Below are 5,190 nucleotides of genomic sequence, written 5' to 3' on the forward strand. Positions count from 1 at the left end.
ATAGAATATTGTGCCTATTTTTATTTGTGAATATTTTAGATTTTTTTTACATTCTTTTAAAATGACCCTATGCTGTAATCAAGCTAGTTCTTTTTCTGTGAGTTGGAATTCCCCTCCCCCCCCCAAAATAAAGTCAAATTGATTCAGCTGAATAAGCAGTGATTCAGGAAGGAAGGGAACAAGCATTTATTAAATGCCTACTATGTGCCGGGCAGTAAGCTAAACACTTCACAAGTATGATTCTGAAGAGGTAGGTGCTATTGTCCTCATCTTTCAGATGAGGAAACTGAGGGAAACAGAGATTAAGTAATTTGTCCTGCGTTCTGCAGCAACCAAATGTCTGAAGACAGCTCAGAACTCAAGTCTAGTATTCATTTTGCCTGGTTAAGCAGATGTTCCTTAAAAATACAGAGGCTCAGTGGATTAGAGGCCTGGGCCTGGAGAATCGAGTTTCAAATCCAGCCTCAGACACTCACTAGCTGTGAGATCCTGGGTGCTCACTTAACCTTCTGTTGCCTTAATCCTTCCTAATAGCTTTGCCAAGAAAATCCCATAAGCAGTCACAAAGAGCTGGACGAGACTAAATGTCTGAGCAACAGAATGGACAAAACACTTTTGGGGGCTGCTGTGAGGAAAGGGACTTCTTTGTGGGGCTTTTTAGCGTTATACAGAGACATATTAAACACATTCATGACACCTGTAATGTATAAAATTGCACTGATGCGTGACTATTTACATAGCCTCTGAACCATCTGGCAGGGCCCTAATTGGATCTGGCTTCACTCTGTAAAATGGTATTCTTCTTTCCTGCCCTTGTTGAGGCTTTGTTGAGCCTCCATCATCAAAACAAATGGGAACCCCCCAAGTGAAAATCACTCACTTTCAGGAGTCCAGAAATCTAGGCAAACAGCAGCCCCAAAGCATTAATTGGAATAGAAATCGGTGTCCCTAATCATTTTGTAGATAAATGGCTTATTGATTCCTCTCAGTGCCGGGGGAGTCTGGGAAAAATGCGTCTTCCCTCTAGTTCCTTCTTAAAAAACGGAGGAGAACAGGGCAGAGTCTCAGCAGCCTCGGGCACCACAGGCTTGGAGTGTTCCGGCTGCATTTTCTGCATTCTCCCTCCGGCGCCCGCCAAGGTGAACAAGGGGGACGTGCTCACAGCCGGAGAATCAGCGGCCAGTCGGGCTAGCTCGCCGGGTCTCCACTACTCAGGTAGTGTCGGCCATGTGCTACAATAATGAAGCCCGTCATTTGTCCAGCGCTTGCATCTTTATAAAGCATTTGCCCCCGGGGTATTGGTCTAGAGCCGGAGCTGGAAGGGACCTCAGGGCCATCCAGGTGAATCAGTAAGTCAATAAACAAATGCAAGCATCTACTCTGTGCGGGGCTAGCTAGTGCCGCAGTGCGTAGAGTGCTGGACCTGGAGTTGGGCCCAGACAGTTAAGGGCAAGTCACTTCACCTTGTTTGCCCCATCTATCAGATGGGCTGGAGAAGGACATGGCAAAGTTCCCCCGGGTCTCTACCAGGAAAACCCCAAGTAGGGTCCTGATGGGACACCCCCGAGCCCCAGCCGTCCTCTATAATTCTGCACTATTCACTTGGTTCCTTCTGGTTGTCCTTTACGTTTATGTCATCATTGTGACTCCTGCCTTCTTGGCTCTTCTTTCTTCCATCTGCATCCATCATCGAGATCTTCCCATTCTTGGAATTCATCCCATTTGTGATTCCTTGCGCAGCTCAGTAATAATCTGCCAGAATTTGTCCAGCTGTTTGCCAATGGAGCCCCTATATGATTTCTTTTTTTTTAAATTATCATTTTCCCCTGTATAATTTCTTTTTTTAACTATGACTTTCCCCTGTATGGTTTCTTTCTCCCCCCACTCTTTGATTTCTTAAACCCAGCTCCTCTTCGCCATAGCTGCTTCTTACTTCTTCCTAGTCTTTCCTCTTGAGATAAAAGACGGCTTTTTGGACATCCTTTACACATTCAGAATGGATTTCTCTCACTGCACTTTCACAAATGCAGAGGAAGAGGCTGTTCACAGAGACCTGGGACATGCTCTGGCAGCTCTGGGGAGGCCCATACTTCCAGGGGAAGCTACTGCTCCACGCTTTCATACCAGGGTGGCAAAGACAGGAGAAAACTGGGAGCGGGGAGATGAGTTAGAAGATGTTGAGATGAGGGTGACTAGAATTAGAAGGGAGACAACAGATTTATTTAATTTGCGAGGAGAATGGTTTGGTGTGATGGCTACAGGAGATGAGGAGCCAGTCAAACCAGAAACATTAAGTGAATGCCTGTCATGGAAGAAGCCTGTCATCCTCAGGCTTAGGAGACCAGGAAATACAAAGACCGTCCCTGCTTCCCAGAAACTCACAGCCTGATGGGCAAGGGAACAGGCAAACAATGATGTCAGAGAACCTCTAAACCAAGGTCTGGCACCTTGGTGACTGGGAAAATCCCAGCCTTCTATCTAATTGGCAGAAATACGAAGGGGGAGGCATTTTAGGGCTTTAAATGAAAGACTTGGACACTTCAAAGATTTTTGATTTTACCAACTGGCTTCTCCTGTCCTGCCTCCATTTCTATAAAAAGTAGGAGAGAGCCGCCCATTCCTTTGTAATAACCTTGGGCCCTGCACTACAGAGTGCCTTCAGGTCCGGATACCAGCATCTTATGTCACAATGGGGTTTTCCTTGTTTCTTGGATCGCCATCCATCTAGTGGCCAAGCCAAAGAGTGATAAGTCTCTCCGTAGTTTATACTGTCATCCCCTCTCCAGTCCTCCAAACCAGTGGCCCGAGAAGATTCCCAAGACATAATCTGACCACGTCAGTCCCTTGCTCAAAAATCTTCCGAGGCTCCCGGTTGCCTCGAGAATAAGACATTCTCTGGATCGATGCTTCAAGTGCTCCACGATCTGGTTCCTGCTTCTGTTTCCAGACTGTTTTTCGAATTTCATTCCAGACTGCTGCGCTCTACCTTCCCACAAAGCCAGATCACCAGCTCTTCTGCCACCCGCATTTCAGGCATTTTATCATTCATCTCCGTTTCTTTGGCAGTGCCCGAGATACACCTATTCCTCCCCCCTGTAGCCAAAGCAACACCTGACAGGACAGAATTCAGGGCCCTTGTCCGATATGCAACCCCTCCGGGGCTCCGGTTATTCTTTCACCTCAAAATACATGCTGTGTCCCCCTGGATTGTAACTCCTTGAGAGAGGTGGTGCAGTGGACAGAGAGAGGGCTGGACCCAGTCAGGAAGGACCGAGGTCAAATCTAACCCAGACGCTTATGAGCTGGAAAGTCTGGGGAAAGTCCCTTAATTTCGGTCTTTGTCCATTTCCTCATCAATAAAACGGATAATAAAGCACTTCCTCCTAGAATCGTGGTAAGGAGCCAACGAGGTCATCCCTGTAAAGCAGTGCCCGTTTTACAGCGCTCCGGAGGCCAGGGCGAGTCCCCCCTCCTTTGTTCCTCCCTCTGGGTCCCCTTTGCGCAGGGCGGGGCTGATGCGAAGGGGCCGAGGTTAGCGAGGCTGCTCTGCGCCCGTGGCCTCCGGGGCCTCCGGGGCCTCCGGGGCCTCCGGGGCCCCCGGACCACACTCAGAGGCGCCTCCGCTGGCTGGAGCCGCCTCCTGAAGCCTGACTTTCGCTGCTCCGGCTTTAGCGCCAGAGGGCGGGGAACGTCCCGTCCGAGCGTCCGGCAGGCCAAAGGGTCGGGGGCTTCTCCCGCAGCCACAGCAGCGAGGTCCGGCCCGGGGGCGGCCTCGGCCGGACAGGAGCTAGTCCCACACCAATGAGCTTGGAATCATTTATATGGGATTTAATTTCGGTCACACATGCGGCCACTTAATTTTAAAAAAGGTTCCGAGGGTCAGAGGATCTTCCAGAAGCGAAAGGGCCAAGGGGCCAGACGGCCCCGCACCCCACGCCCGTCTTTGGGCCACGGGAGGGACGGTCCGGCTCCCCCCGAGTTCGGCTCCCGGTTCCGGGGGAAGGGGGGGTGACGGGCCTTGCAGGCCCGCCCTTCCTCAGCATGGGAGACGTCCCAAGACTCTCAGCCTTGAAACGCAGCCTGCTCCCGTTCTGGTCAACGAAAAGGGACCCCCCCCCCACCATGATGGAGGGGGTGCTGATGGCTTCCCTGGGAAGCAGCCCCCCCCCGGGCCCTCGCCCCCAGCCTCCATGCGGGGGGTCTGGGCAGGCGCAGAGCCAAGCCCCCCACCCGCGGGGAAAGGGCCAGGAGGCCACGGTCGGTCCCTCAGGGGACGCTGCGCAGCGACCGTATCCTGAGACACACAACTGAGAGATGAGGGAATAGGAGACCCTGCTGGGTCCCATATTTGGCGATTACGTAAACCCCAACAAACGGTCCTCCGGCACCGGCCCGCCGTATTCCTGCTCCCCATCCCCGGCCTCCCCACCCGCGCCGGGGCCACCTTCTCACCCCGTGACCGCGCGGCCCTTTTCTCGTGGTCCCGCCCCTTTGTGCCTCTGGCTCCGGCCCCAGTCCCGGTGTTCTGGTGCCTCATCCCTTCCCTGGCATCCCCGAGGCTTCCCACACCTATACCCTCCCCGGCCACCGGAGGCCGCTGGGTGTCGCCTTAGAATTTCAGCTCCCGGAGGGCAAGGTCGGCCCTGATGTTCGCATTTCTATCCCCGCTGCTGCAATCAGTCACTGATCAGTCAGGCCTTTGGGGAGCGTGTAAAATGAGGCAGGAGGGATCCCAGGGGTGGAGCTGGGGAAGATGCTCCAGTCCCGCCCTCTTAAACTTTCCCACCCATTTCCACCGGAGAAATTTTAGACATAGAAGTTTGCAAATCAAACATTTCAGGATGAAGCATGATTTTCCAACCCCCACGTTTAGTTAAGTTTGAGAAGCTGGGATCGAGTCCAGCCCTTTCATTTTGGAAATGAAGAAAGGTCTGGGGAGGCTACAGGTCTTAGGGTCCCGCGGGTGGCAGAGGCGAACCCCGAATTCTGCGACCCCATGGCTGCTGCGCTTTCTGCTCCACCCTACACGGGGCCTGGCAGCCACGAATGCTCAATCAACACCTTTCCATTCATTCATTCTCTCAAGTGCAGCATCAACTCAAAGATTGCAGTGGAGTAAGATTCCTCCAGAGACAGGATTTTGTTCAATGACACTTTTTTTTTTCTTTTTGCTGCTGAGGCAATTGGGGT

This window comes from Sarcophilus harrisii, chromosome 6, assembly GCF_902635505.1.
Source record: "Sarcophilus harrisii chromosome 6, mSarHar1.11, whole genome shotgun sequence".
In the NCBI taxonomy this organism is placed as follows: domain Eukaryota; kingdom Metazoa; phylum Chordata; class Mammalia; order Dasyuromorphia; family Dasyuridae; genus Sarcophilus; species Sarcophilus harrisii.